At 38.9% G+C, this 15,692-nt stretch overlaps 1 protein-coding gene across 7 annotated transcripts in view; it reads left to right on the top strand.

Annotated features, from left to right (window-relative positions):
• Nucleotides 1-15,692, top strand: part of ESR1 (estrogen receptor 1) — a 447,068-nt gene that overhangs the window by 113,902 nt on the left and 317,474 nt on the right. The gene's annotated exons all lie outside the window — the stretch shown is intronic.

Here is a 15,692-nt window from a genome sequence, read left to right as displayed (position 1 = left end):
TTCAAAATTGTCAAGGTCATGAACTGTTCCAGACCAAAGGAGGCTAAAGAGACATGATGCTTCAATGCAAGTACAATCCTGAATTGGGTCTTGGGTCAGATAGTCGGCCTTAGTAAGACAATTGGCAAAATTTGAATAAGGTCAATACATTTGAAAATAATACTACCTGTGTGAATTTCCTGATTTTGATCAAAGCACTGGGATTAAGGTAAAATATAAGACCTTGTTTTTGGAAATACATGCTGATATATGCAACTTACTCTCAAACATCTCAGAAGAAAAATAGATAGGTTCATAGATAGAGAGCTGGATGACAGGATAATAAGCAAGTGTGATAAAATGTAGCATTTGGGGAATGTGGGTAAAAGTATACGGGAATGTCTTGTACCATTTTCTCAACCTTTCCTTTAAGTTGTAAATTATTTAAAAGAAAAATAATAACCCTGGCTCTTATAAAACTAAGGAAAATGGTCCATCCCTTCCTATGCCTTGTGTTTTCCTGTTGGTCAAAGAGCCTTTGGTAGTGACAACCTGAGTTGGTCACTGATGTTCTAGTAAATTCAGAATATAACTTCCTGGGCTATGTGGAAAAATATAACTCTTCATATATTAATTCATTTTCCTGACAGCACGTTTCTGTGATTTTATGTATGCATGCTGCCTAGTAATGTGCACACCAGTCCTGCAGATTCTGGAACATTTTATTATCTTGATATTGACTTACGTCTTTAGGTAGATCTGAATAGCAGAATTGTCAGTGGTTTCACCAAGACCTCATTGGGAAATCTGGACTTGGAAGTCTACTTCTGCCAGGCATCTCTCCACGCTGGCTTCTGGGCCCACAGAAGAAAAGATCTAATCAAACTCATTTATTGACAAAGACTTATAATATTGAATAGCAGCTTCCAGGAATCTAAGAAAATGTTCACTTTTATTTCTGACCAAGGAGCAACTATTATAGTCTTCTTATACCAGTTCGAAGTGATGACTTGGTGTTAAACTTATTCTGATTCTCAGTAGCCTCTAATCACATGCACACACACCCTCTCCCAACCCCGTAAGTGTGATTATGGCAAGGGGAAAGTTGAAGTGGGGTGAATGGTGAGTAGTGGAATGGCAGAGAGCATTTAGGGTCTGTAACTGACAGGGTTGGTGATTGACTGAATGAACACTGAATTTCTAGGCTAAAGTAATTAAATGTGGATGATGTAGTGAGATAGATAACACTAGCAGGAGGATAGACTGGGCTATGCAGGGGCTAGATCATGTGTTCGGTCTGGAATATACTAAGTTTGAGGTTTCTATAAAATGTCCATGTGAAGATGTCCAATTTTGAGTTGGATATTTATTTATGTTTCCATTCCCATCAATCAATAACTTTTAGAGGAAATAAGATTGTAAGATTTTTTTTGAACAACAGGAAAGGAAGACTGTAGTAAGATATGATGGCATAATGGTATATGGAAGAGTTTTAAATAAAAGTTAGTTGGGCATGGTGGCATGCGCCTGTAGTCCCAGCTACTCAGGAAACTGAGGCAGGAGAATCGCTTGAACCCGGGAGGTGGAGGCTGCAGTGAGCCAAGATCGCACCACTGCATTACAGCCTGGGCGACAGAGTGAGACTCCATCTCATAAAAAAAAAAAAAAAAAAAAGGGATGAAGAGGGATGAGGAAAACTCAAGTTATATTAGCCTGAATGGAATAGAGGAGTGGAGAGAGAGGCGTGATAGGTGAGTTAAGAAGGAAATTCTTTGCCTCAGCAACCAACTCAGATGCTTTGTGAATCTAAATTATGTGTTGACATTCTAGGAGATCTGGGATAATTCACTTCAACATTATGTACTCTTAATTTTTCATTTATAAATAAGAAAATATTATGCAATACTTGCCATACTTTTCTAAAAGCTGAACTCAGAATGTTAATGAAATTAAAATGGAAAAGCTATTTTGCTTAGAAGATATTTTGTTATAAACATTTCTTAAATGAAAAGGCTCTAGAAATATTTATTATATAGAATTTAAAATCCTGTCATCACTAATAAAGGCAGGCATAATTCCAACTATTTCATAACACATCAGTTATTAAATATAATTGATTTATAACTGTAACTAATATGTAATTTAATATAACCCTAATTCAATGCTTAACCATCTGAAGCTGGTTAAATGATGAAGAAGAATCTTAAAATCGGCCACTTCTTTCCAAGAGGTAAAGGGGATATGTGATTTGGTCTATACATACAAAGCAAAGGAGAACTAAGCCAAGATTTAGAATTTTAGGCAAAAAGTGTTTATGGTATCGTTAAGTGGTTACATATGTAATTTTACCGTTATAAATATGGCTGAGTCTATTTTTTTCAAAGATTTTGTCACAATGGGAGGCAAAAGAAGTTTAGACAGATGAAGACTCTTTCTAGAAATCTATCTAATCTATCAAATTAGTTTGACAATTTCAGTTGTCTCTGAGCAAAAAAATAAGACACTAAAAGTGTTCAGATGAGAGAGAAAAAAGTTTGAAGAGGAGAGAAAGAAGAACAAAAAGAAAAAGGAAACAGCAGAAATATAAAGAAAGTACCTAAACCAGTGAGACGCCACAGCTATGCACCAGCCGCGTGGTGGATTACAGTAGAGTTTTCTACAGAAGTATTGTAAATCACTGGAAAATAGTGTCCAACTTATTTGCTTAAAATTTTCAGTTAATGTGCTCCAGCAGCATTCTGTAGACAACGACTCTCACTCTCCCCTTATTATGGAGGCAGAGCTGTTTCTCTTTGTCCCGTTCTCCAGCCTGTGATATACTTTTTATTGCTCAAGAGCTATAGAATTGTCTCCATGCCTATTGTTGTCTGCCTGATGGGAATTCATGTAATTGAAAGCGTTTATCCTCTCTTAGTAGAAAAATTGGGCACTTGGAGGTAATGAAAATCCCCCACCTTTGTCCACAGCACAGGAAATACTCTTCAGTCTGCTTTGTTCTAAAGTTTCTACTTTTCCCATTGTAACCTGTTGAAAATTTAGTCCTGCACGAGAAATACGGCTGGAATTTCTTGTGGCAGGCTGGCCGCCGGTGTTCATGTAGTTACACCTTTTGTTGTTATTTCACCACTGATCAAAAAATAAAATTGTATTTTTTCAAAAGAAACATGGAATGACATGAAGAAAGTCCTTAATATATCATGGAGTGAAAAAAAGCAAGTTACCAAGCAAACGTCAAATGGATCAGATTTTTAAAAATAAGCAACTGCATATCTATCATTTAAATATATATGTTTAGATATTTGCTTAATTATGAGCAGCAGTTACCTCTGGGGAGTGAGGTTAGGAAAAGTAAAGTGAGATTTTCACTTTTTACATTATACTTTTTACTTTACCCACTTCTGTATTGTTTGAATCTTTAAAATGAGCAAGTGTTATTTTGTAATTAAAAAAAAACAAAACAACTGACAAATAACTATGGGGAGTAAGAAATTACTTGGAATGGAATATGTTTAAATAATTAATTTGTTGATACACTGCTTGACTATTATTTCTTTTGCTAAATCAAAACTCCCCTGCTTTTCTCAGGAGGTTGTTTTGAAAAGAAGGGTAAATGTTTCTAATGAAATGAACAGCTCAACCTTCCCACCTCCTGCCTAAATGCCTCATTTTGGTTTTGTTACTAACAAATGCTACACGCAAGGCTTTATGGTAAAGCAAGCCATGTGGGTTTCTAACAGGGCAGTACACACCCGTACTTGCTGGGAAACTGTGCTTTAGTAATGGTGGACTTATCGAATTGGAGCAGGAACGGAGATTTGAAACAACAGGAAGTGAGGTACCTGTAGGGGTCTCAATTGTCCTGGGCACTGTGACATGGCACCCAAATGTCATGCAAGAGTGGCCCTTCCAACATATGCACCAATCTGAATCTCTCCAAACTTTCTTGATTCCACCATAAAACAATGAAGAGAACAGCATTGCCAATAACTTTAGTAATAACTTTTGCATCATATTACAAAGGTTGGTGGGTGGCACTTTGTGTGGTCATGGGCATGTCCAAAAGAAGGGGGTGGTGGCTAGACTCAGTTCTCCTTTAGATTTTAAGGCAAAATTTAGCAAAAGCTATGGCAGATTCTTGTACTATTTGTCAAACAGACATTGTCTACTTTTCTGGAGATTTATGATTGAGGCCCTTTTTGAGTGGAGCTTTGAGTGCAGTGAGGCCAGAGAGGCAGAAGGGCCAAGAAGGATGGGAGCAGCTGTGTGCTAGTGAGCAATTCAAAGCTGGATTCTGCTGACTGGAAAATCCAGGTTAGCAAATCAACTATCACAGACTTTATGTTCTTATCAGATGTGCAGCCTTTATAACATATTCGTAAATGCTAAAGGGCTGCTCCACAGGGAGGCTGCAAAGAGAAAAGCTCTGGGTGGTTGTAAAGTGGACAAATTGTAAAGCCTTACTAGTAGGCTTACCCTTCCTCTCGGCTCATAAAAAAGTCCTCTTCTTCATTTGACTATGCCTCAAATCTACTGCTTCTTAGATTACTAAACACTCTTTTCCTCCAGGATCTTAAAATTTCTCTGTTATAAGTTGAATTGTGTCCCCCTCAAAAATGATATGTTGAGGTCTTAAACCCCAGTATCTTAGAATGTGGCCTTATTTGGAGGTGGGGTCTTTACAGGGGTAATGGAGTTAAAATGAGGCCATTAGTGTTGGCCAGTCCTTTTTATAAGGACTCCAGTATGACTGATGTCCTTATAAAAAGGGAAAATTTGGACAGAGTCACACACATAGGGAGAAAGACATGTGATGATGGAGGCAGAGTGGAGATGATGCTTCTATAAGCCAACGAACCCCAAAGATTGCAGCAAAGCCCCAGAAGCTACAGAGAAGCATGCAACAGGTTTTCTATCACAGCCCTCAAACAGAACCAACCCAGGCAATGCTTTGATTTTGGACTTTTACCCTCCGGAACTGTGAGACAATTCATTTTTGATGTTTAAGCCACCCACTTTGCGGTGCTTTGTTCCGGTAACCTTGGGAAATGATTCCACTTTCTCATCTGTGATCACAGTCAGGCCTTGCCACAATCTTCACTCATTCCTTCTATAGAAAGCTGAAAGCCTATGGACAAGGATAATTGCCTTGGCTAATGCATATGTTTGAAGGCAGCTGCTGGGAGGCAACTGGAGACTTTACCCTGGTCCTAGTGGAGAGGAAGTCTATAGGTGGAGGCAGGGAGCCTTCTTGGCTGGTAACCCAGTGACTCAGGTTGTTTGCTTACTCCGAGGATCTCTGTGCAAGTAGGAACCCTGGCATCTTCTCTTTTTCACTTGATTATGAGACCCTGTTTGTTGTAGAGTAAATGGCAGAACTTAAGAATGGAATCTGATTACCTTAAAAGAATAATCTGTCATCTCCTCTGGTGGCGAAGGATTGGGATGTGGCGGTTATAGTTGGAAAATTGATCCCTAGGGTGAATTTCTCTTTGAATTGTTATCAATAATGTTATGGTGTTCGGTGGCTTTTAAAGAAATAAACACACCTAACATCCTTCGTCAAGAGAAAGCTTTCTAAAATAAGAGTGAGGGACAGACTGGGACATGATGCTTTGCATGAAGTAGGTGTGCAATAAATACTTGTAGAGTTGGAAGAAGTTAGATTAAACAGGGCTATTGTACGTAACATTATCATTAGGGAGTTAGAGAGGGCTTCTGGAAGGCTTTGGTCAGTTTTGACTTACCTTGCAATACATTTGGACTATAATAACCATTTCACTAGTTTGTAAAAGGTACTAGCAACCAAAGATGGGGAATGCCACTCAATCTCACTTGTTCTACTTTCAAAAACTTGCTTTGGTCACATTGAAAGTTTCCATTTGCTGAAGTATGGCATATCATATCACAGAAAACAATGGAGTTTGTAAGTGGGGGAACAAATAGTGGTTTTGTGATAATGAATAACTTTGACATTTTGTTTGAAGTTAAGTTATGTTGTTTGAACTTTTCTGTCCCTGAACAAGGCATCATATGCCAAGAACAGGTAACCGTTTCTGGATCACTGGGGACTCATTAGTTATGGATGGTTAGTGGCACTACATTGTGGTCTTCCTTCAATACTGAAAGCTGTAAGCAGCTTGTGACAAATTCTTACCTTGGTCCTTGCACAGTATTGGTAGGGCTGGGTTATTGTTGCTTTTGTCCACCAACTTCCAACTGTAGAAGTCTAGGATGATCACAGTAGTTAGAGATGATCAATTTAGATAGCTCATATTTAGGAAAAGTATCCTTCATCTATGGTGTTGAACATTTGTAGGATTAAAATGAAAGAAGCCAAAACCTTTATAGATCTTTATTGGTACATTAACAGAATTAGCTGATTAGGTATGTAGAAAAAGCTTGGGACTCAAAGTCACCATTAAAAATATAACTATATATAACCATACTTTAAATCAATAACTATAACACTGTTATATAAATAACTAATTGTAAATAAAGAACTATACATTCAAACTGCTTTTCACTGCATTTGTCGGATTTCATTTTTAATATAATTTTAGTTGACTTATCCCTCATCTTACCTTAAGAAGATAATGAGTTGAGGTGGATCTTGAGCCAATGTCTAGTCCAATATAGCCCTTTGATTTGGGGAAAGATCAAACTTCAAAATTTATCTGCATGACTCCTCTCTGGGCAAGGACTGAAGTGGCAGGAGAGGTGAAAGAAGGAATCAGGACAAAAAAAAGTAGATGCTAAAAGGAAAACAGTCTGTCCCATGGAGAGGAAGTACCCAAAGGAACAGAAGAGCTCCACAACGGAGCGCAATACAAGTTGAGTATCCCTTATCCAAAATGCTTGTGACCAGATTATTTTGGCTTTGGGATGATTTCAGATTTTGGAATATTTTCATTATACCCGCTCAGCATTCCTAATCTGAAAATCCAAAATCCGAAATGCTTCAATGAGTATTTCCTTTCAGTGTCATGTTGGCCCTCAAAAAGTTTTGGATTTTGGAGCATTTTGAATTCTGGATTTTTGGATTAGTGATACTCAACCTGTACTAGCATGTTAAAACAGCCCTAGAGGCTACAGCCTAGAGCAGTGGGCAAAGAGGTGCAAAATCTACAGAAGATGTTGTCCAAGGCCTGCTGTGCTAGGTCTCAGAGAGCACCAGAACTGGGCAGGGCAAGAAAAGTCAGGCCCAGGGGTCTGGTTTAACCAGAAGAGGTGCTGAATTTTAGGATCTGAAAGCAAGGGTTGTGGTCAGGAAGTCAGTTTCATATAAGAATGAACGTGAGTGGATCTTAAATCCCTGAAAGGAGGCAGAGAGAAGAATATAGAAAATGGGTGGACAGTTTTTGTTGCGAGTAAAAATGTTCAGGACTTCGGAGGCAGGAAGAGCAGGTAAAGCAAATTCGAGCAAAGAGGCTGGATCAGAGGGGATCTGAAAGCAGGAGTCGGAAACATCCACTGGAGGCCTGGAGAACATAAATGGGCAGTGAATAGACTGGAGAAATAGTGCCTGGGTGGAAAGAAGCTGGCTCGAGTCCGAAACCACAGGCTGAAATATTAGGAAAAGGAGACCCAGGAATTCAGTATAGGAGGGATTTGTGAGGCAAGACCAGTGGTTCTTCCAGACATTTTCTCAGAGATATGAAAGCAGAGGCTGTCTGTTCTCTGCCCTCGGTGTGAGAAGAAAAGGGCTGACAGGAGTGCTTGGCAGCTCAAGGCAGTTAAGGAGCTGTGGGTGCTAGCGGCTATTAACTACCGGGGAATTAGCACTGCTGAATGAGTCCTCAGGCAGCGGCAGAGATAGAATGTTGCATTCAGAAGACTGGCCATGGAGGCCTGGTGGGGTGGCTCATGCCTGTAATCCCAGCACTTTGGGAGACCAAGGCAGGAGGATCATCTGAGGTCCAGGAGTTGAGATCCAGCCTGAGTCAACATGGTGAAACCTACGCCTCTATAAAATAAAAATTAGCCAGGCTTAGTGGCAGGGTACCATAATCCCAGCTACTCGGGAGGGAGTGAGACAGGAGGAATTGCTTGAACCCAGGAGGCAGAGGTTACCAGAGCTGAGATCCACACCACTGTACTCCAGCCTGGGCAACAAAAGTGAAACTCTATCTCAGAAGAAAGAAAAGAAAAGAAAGACCCAGCCTGAATTATGGATTTGGATTGGAGAAGGCATTTTTACAGGAGATTGCATAAGTGGAGTTTATGGGATGGGCTAGCAGAAGCTGGACATTCAGGTTTATAGGATAAAACAAAAAAGGTACAAAATGGTATTTTGGGGGATGTGCATGGCATCTGAGAAAGGTTGATCCAGGCTTATTATGGGGGAAGCTGAGCTCTGAGCACATAAAATCTCAGAGGGTAATATCTAAGTCTTTTCCTTCGCCTCTTTCCTCTTTCTTTTCTTTCTTTCTTTCTTTCTTTCTTTCTTTTCTTTCTTTCTTTCTTTCTTTCTTTCTCTTTCTTTCCTTTCTTTTTTCTTTCTCTCTCTTTCTTTCCTTTCTTTTCTCTTTCTCTCTCTTTCTTTCCTTTCTTTTCTCTTTCTTTCTTTCATCTTTCTTTCTCCTTCCTTCATCCTTCCTTCCTTCCTTCATGTCCTTCCTTCCTTCGCTTCCTTAATATTCTTTCTCTCCTCTCTTTCTTTCTTTCTTTCTTTCTTTCTTTCTTTTCTTTTCTTTCTTTCTTTCTTTCTTTCTTTCTTTCTTTCTTTCTTTCTTTCTTTTCTTCCTTCTTTTTTTTTGGGACGGAGTCTTGCTCTTGCCATGCTAGAGTGCAGTAGTGTGATCTCGGCTCACTGCAACCTCCGCCTCCCTGGTTCAAGCGATTCTCCTGCCCACCCTCCTGATTAGCTGGGATTACAAGTGCCCGCCATCACACCCAGCTAATTTTTTGTATTTTTAGTAAAGATGGGGTTTCACCATGTTGCCCAGGCTGGTCTTGAACTCCTGACCTCAAGTGATCTGCCCACCTCAGCCTCCCAAAGTGCTGAGATTACAGGTGTGAGCCACCGCACCTGGCCTATTTTCTATTTTTTAACCAGTACCAAGTAAGGGTGTTGGTTAGGGTTGAGGCAATGGAAATGTGAAAGAAACGGTGAGTTAGGTATTTCACTGGACACATATGGAGAATGCTGGTGATTTAATGCAGAGGGAGTTGTGGTTAAAAAGGTTAATGTAAGAAGGGTCATGTGGGGACTGGAAATCACAATAGGGAAACAGAGGCCAGAATGCTGAACTCATAGGAAGTGGGTGACCATGAGTGAATAAAATGTACAATAGGGCTGAGCATGGTGGCTCATGCCTGTAATCCTAGCACTTTGGGGGACTGAGGCAGTTGGATCACCTGAGGTCAGGAGTTTTAGACCAGCCTAGCCAACATGGGGAAACCCTGTCTCTACTAAAAATACAAAATTAGCTGGGCACGGTGGTACATGCCTCTAATCCCAGCTACTTGGGAGGCTGAGGCAGGAGAATCACTTGAACCCGGGAGGCAGAGGTTGCAGTGAGCCGAGATTGTACCACTGAACTCCAGCCTGGGGAACAAGAGCGAAACTCCATCTCAAAAATAAATGAATAAATAAATAAATAAATAAACAAATAAATAAAATGTAAAATAGACTGTGCAAAACCAGGAAATGTACATCTTGACACTTAACTACCCAAAACGCAATTGGTTCCTCGTCTGATTTTTAAAAGAAGTTTCCACTTTCCTCAGAAAATCACGACAGTCCTTGTTCTCAATTTCTTTGTTTTTAAGAAGAGAAATGTTGTATGATTTCACTTATATAAACTACCAAGAATAGGTAAATTCACAGGGATAGAAAAGTGGAATGGAGGTGACCAAAGGTGGAAAGGAAGGAGGATTGTTCAACAGGTACAACATTTCTGTTTGGGATGAGGAAGTTCTGGAAATGGACAGTGGTGATGGCTGAACAGCACTGGGAATGTGCTTAATGCCAGTAAATCATATACTTAAAAATGGCTAAAAATCATGCATTTTATGTTATGTATATTTACAACATTTTTTTCTTTTTTTGAGACAGCGTCTTGCTCTGTCACCCAGGCTGGAGTGCGGCGGTATGATCTTGGCTCATTGCAACCTCCACCTCCCAGGTTCTAGCAATTCTCCTGCCTCAGCTTCCCAGGTAGCTGGGATTACAGGTGTGAGCCACCATGCCCGGCTAATTTTTGTGTTTTGGGTAGAGACGGGGTTTCTCCATGTTGGCCAGGCTGGTCTTGAACTCCTAACCTCAAGTGATCTGCCCACCTCAGACTCCCAAAGTGCTGGGATTACAGGTATGAGCCACTGTGCCCTGCCATATTTACAACTTTTAAATCATAAGAAAGAAACCACTAATGCTTTGACAACTGTGAGATTATGATTTGTGGAAATTTCTTTATGTGATTAAAGAAGATAACTGTTTTGCAAAAAAACCTGTTTTTATTGTCATGCAAGTTCTCCTGGGTAAGCACCTTCAGTCTTGTTTTGCACACAGTGTACAGAGCAGCAATCGTATATTGCTAAAGAAAGTCTATTTCTTTCTTGTAAATTTCTTTAAGTTCCTTATGGATTCTGGATATTGACCCTTTGTCAGATCAATGGATTACAAAATTTTTCTCCCATTCTATAGGTTGCCTGTTCACTTTGATGCTAGTTTCTTTTGCTGTGCAGAAACTCTTTAGTTTAATTAGATCCCTTTGCCAAGTTTGGTTTTGTTTCCCTTGCTTTTGGTGTTTTAGTCATGAAGTCTTTGCCCATGCCTATGTCCTGAATGGTATTGCCTAGGTTTTCTTCTAGGGTTTTTATGGTTTTGGGTCTTAATATTTAAATCCTTAATCCATCTTGAGTTAATTTCTGTATAAGGTGTAAGGAAGGGGTCCAGTTTCAGTTTTCTGCATATGGCTAGCCAGTTTTCCCAACACCATTTTAAAAATAGGGAATCCTTTCCCCATAAGGATATAAACAGACACGTTTCAAAAGAAGACATTTATGCAGCCAACAAACATGAATAAAAGCTCATCATCACTGGTCATTAGAGAAATGCAAATCAAAACCACAATGAGATACCATCACACACTAGTCAGAATGGTTGTTATTAAAAAAGTAAAATATAACAGGTACTGGTGAAGTTGCAGAGAAATAGAAATACATACACTGTTGGTGGGAGTGTAAATTAGTTCAACTATTGTGGAAGACAGTGTGGCGATTCCTCAAGGATCTAGTACTAGAAATACTGTTTGACCCAGCAATCCCATTACTGGGTATATACCCAAAGGATTATAAATCATTCAACTATAAAGACTCATGCACACTATGTTTATTGCAGCACTATTCACATTAGCAAATACTTGGAACCACCCCAAATGTCCATCAATGTTAGACTGAATAAAGAAAATGTGGCACATACACAGCATGGAATACTATGCAGCCATAAAAAAGAATGAGTTTATATCCTTTGCAGGGACATGGATGAAGCTGGAAACCATCATTCTCAGCAAACTAACACAGGAACAGAAAACTGAACACTGCATGTTCTCACTCACAAGTGGGAGTTCTATAATGAGAACATATATGCACAGGGAGGGGAACATCACACACCGGGGCCTGTCTAGGGGTTAGGGGTCAAGGGGAAGGATAGCATTAAGAGAAATACCTAATGTAGATGACAAGTTGATGGGTGCAGCAAACCACCATGACACATGTATACCTATGTAAAAAACCTGCACATTCTGCATATGTATCCTGGAACTTAATGTATTAAAAAAAAAAAAAAAAAAAAAAAAGCCTGCCTTTTGCTTTGGCAGTCCTCATTCCTTCCATCTTCTCATGTTTTCTTATTTAACTCAGTTGACAGCACGAGAATTACTTAGGATAGTTCAAAAAACACCTATGGCTGACTCCCCCAAGATTCTGATTTCCTTGGTATGGAGTAGGGCCTGGGCATGAATATGATTTTAAAACTCCTCTCATGATTCTAGGTAGCCAGGGTTGAAAAATGCTGGATGTTCAAGTTTTTTTCTTTCTTTTCTTCCAAAAAGGTGAAGCCCTGACTTGGGAAGAATTCAAATGAGAGTTAGGCTTATGTTTGATGTCACTGATTCCTAAAGTTCAGTCCATTGATTCTCCTCATTCTCAGGAGAGCATTTGGTGTCAAAATCACACACCAAAACCGCTACCCTAGTTCAGCATCTAACTCTCTTCAGTCCTGAAACTGTTTTGGTCACCCTGTCCATATAATCATAGTGTTGTAGAAATTTCCAGCTAAACATTGTCTCAAATTTTTTATACCTAATTTTAAATCAAAATATAGTACAAAATTATTAAATATAATGGGCTTTAAGACATTGAGATTTTGGTCATCTTTTATGTAGGATGCAAGTACTAATGAAACTAAATTTTTTGTTTGCTTTCAAACTATACATTTCTTCTTAAACTTCTTTCAAGGTAGAATTTTATAAGTAGAAGAATCCTTGAAGATTATTTTAATAGAATTCCTTAATTTTACAGATGAGGAAACTGAGACTCTTATATTAATTAATTTATCTAAATGTCTTAGTCCATTTTGTGCTGCTATGAGAGCATACTTGAGACAGGGTAATTTATATTGAACAGAAATTTATTGGCTCACGATTCTGGAGGTTGGAAAGTCTGATATCAAGGTGCTGTCATCTGGCAAGGGCCTTCTGGATGTGTCTACATGGTGGAAGGCAGAAGGGCCAAGAGGTAAAATGTGGCTGAATTTGTGCTTCTATTATGGCATGAATCCCATCCATGAAGGTGGAGGCCTCATGGCCTAATCATTTCTTCTTCTTTTTTTTTTTTTTTTGAGATGGAGTCTCCCTCTGTCACCCGGGCTGGAGTGCAGTGGCATGATCTCAGCTCACTGTAAGCTCCACCTCCCGGGGTTCATGCTATTCTCCTGCCTCAGCCTCCGGAGTAGCTGGGACTACAGGCGCCCACCACCATGTGCGGCTAATTTTTTTTGTATTTTTAGTAGAGGCGGGGTTTCACCATGTTAGCCAGGATGGTCTCGATCTCCTGACCTTGTGATCCACCCACCTCGGCCTCCCAAAGTACTGGGATTACAGGCGTAAGCCGCTGCACCTAGCCAGGCCTAATCATTTCTTACAGGCCCCACCTCTTAATACTGTTACAATGGCAATTACATTTCAACAAGACCTTTGGAGGAGACAAAAATTCAAACCATAGCACTGAAGTTACACAACTAGTTAAGAAGAGAGAACCTGAGACTGAAACCCTGATGTTTTGACTCCCAATCCAGAATGTTTGATCCCCTAAATCCCACCGCTTTGCTGTTTCCATTCCTTTCTCCTGTTTTCATCTATTTTCACCAAGAGGGCAAGATATTTGCTAACTGCTACACACCCAAATTGTATACCAGGCAGGTCAGAATGACTCTAACACTTTATTTAATGGAGCAGAATAAAGTATGTTTCTACTAAACAGTGACAAGTGTTTGTTTTAAAAAAAAGTATTGTGCAAAAAAAAAAAAAAAAAAAACTGCTTTCAGCATAGGCTATATTTTACAAAATAAATTTACAGTGGGAACCACAGAGCTATTTAGAGTGTCTGGTATAACTGATTTTATTGTTACTCTGCTTTTTTGAAAAAGAAGTGTATGAAGCAGAGGTGAGTAGTACTGAGGAAATAATAACTAAAATACTAAGGACGAGATGCACATTGGCAAAGTTCTTCATTAACTGTAATGTGGTGGAGAAATGTATGTTCTAGACAGGTCAATCATAGAATTAGAAAAAGTTGGGATCTTGGATTGTTGAGTTCAAACCCTTAGTTTTAAAATTGAAGACTTCAAATTTTAATTGACTACAGATCAATCAACAACCTGTTGGAGTTGGAAACTTGAATCTGATTCTCCATCCTTGTTTGGAATTTGAAAAAAAGGAAGAAATTTATGAGGTTTTTTTTTTTTTTTTTACTTGTGAAACTAATGTATCGTCATGTAAAAATATGAAATAGAAAGTGTTAAAAATTATAAAAAAATAAGAATTGTATGTGTTTTCATAACCTCATTTTCTTACTTTACATAAGATGGTAAGTCTATTTTGGAATTAATTATTTTTAAGAATAGCATTATAATTCAATGTTAGATAAAGATGTATTTAACCCTGTCCCCTTTAATAAGTGTTTGGATTTTTTAAGTTTGTTTCCAAGTTTTCGGTAAATGATGCTTCAACAGATATCTCTGTTTGTTATCTTAGTATGTATCTTAGATTAATTCCTCAAGATAAATATTTAAAGGTATGGTATATGTAATATTCTTGATACATACTTCCATATTTCCCTCCAGAAATGTGTGCACCTATTTAAATATGTGTGGAGGTGCACATTTTAGCACTCCTCATTATTCTGGCTGCCTTCTATAAATCAAGTTACCTTGGTATTATGGCTCTCCTCCAGAAATCTAATCATTTAAACACAGGAAGTGAATGTGTGAATGAACAATTAAGTGCTGGCCAAATGTGGAAAAATGTTAAGTGTAAATCAAAGGCAACTGAAACGTTAAATACACCTTCCATTCCTCCGCTACATCCATGCTCTTTCCCATACTCCACATCTGCTCACTAATATTGGAAATAAACTGTAATGAACCACAAATGTCTGACTTACTAGTGTGTTTAGGTGAGTTTTATTGAAACACTGACTGACCCCACCACTCTAACACCATCACCTTCATGTATGTATCTTAGATTAATTCCTCAAGATAAATATTTAAAGGTATGGTATATGTAATATTCTTGATACATACTTCCATACTTTCAGCAGCCACATGTCATTCTGTGTCCCCCAAGGACACTACAGTGACTTTCACAGTGACTTGTGCTGGGTTGAGGGGCAAGTGGTGGCTGAAATCCAGCCCCAGTCAGCTCCCCAAACCAAACCACCTTTACACGGTGTCTATGTGTAAAGGTGGTTTACTTTGGGGAGATTGATCCCCATGAGGGATTAGCACCAGCCCTATGTCTATCTCTTCTTCTCCTGGGGAGATGTTGGCTATTTTGCCAGCTGGAGAAGGGCATGCAGTTTGTTGTCAGGAGACGGGTTCTTAAGTGCCATTGGTAAGTGTGGGGCAAGATAGGCAGAGGGAATCTCTCATGACTACAGGCACTTCATAAGCCCTGGTGTAGACGATAATTGAAATGGGTTGATTTCATAGTAGTCTAATACAGAGTTGTGCTAGAATCTCTCTATGTGCCTATTTAGAAAATAACTTCATATTTAATTCTTCACTTTACATAAAAGATATGTGTTTTAAATACACCTTTTATTTTAGAACAGTTTTAGATTTTAGATTTAAATTGGGAAGACAGTAGAGATTTCCTGTCTAACCCACACCCAGCTCCCATATTAGTAACATCTTGCATTAGTATGGTATATTACAATTAATGAACCAATACTGATATTTTATTATTAACTAAATTCATGCTTTATTCCAATTCCCTTAGTTTCTACCCAGTGCCCATTTTCTATTCCAGTATCCCATCCAGGATGCCACATTACATTTTGTTGTCTTGAGTTTCTCAGATTTTCCACGTTTTTGATGACCCTGACAGTTTTGAGGAATACTGGTCAAGCGTTTTGTGGAATGTACCTCAATTGAGGTTTGCCTCATGTTTTTCTCATGATTAGCTTGGTATTACACGTGTTTCAAGAGGAAG

This window comes from Papio anubis, chromosome 6, assembly GCF_008728515.1.
Source record: "Papio anubis isolate 15944 chromosome 6, Panubis1.0, whole genome shotgun sequence".
Lineage (NCBI taxonomy): Eukaryota > Metazoa > Chordata > Mammalia > Primates > Cercopithecidae > Papio > Papio anubis.
The sequence above is the reverse complement of the archived record's forward strand: the minus strand, read 5'-3'. Positions and strand labels throughout refer to the sequence as shown.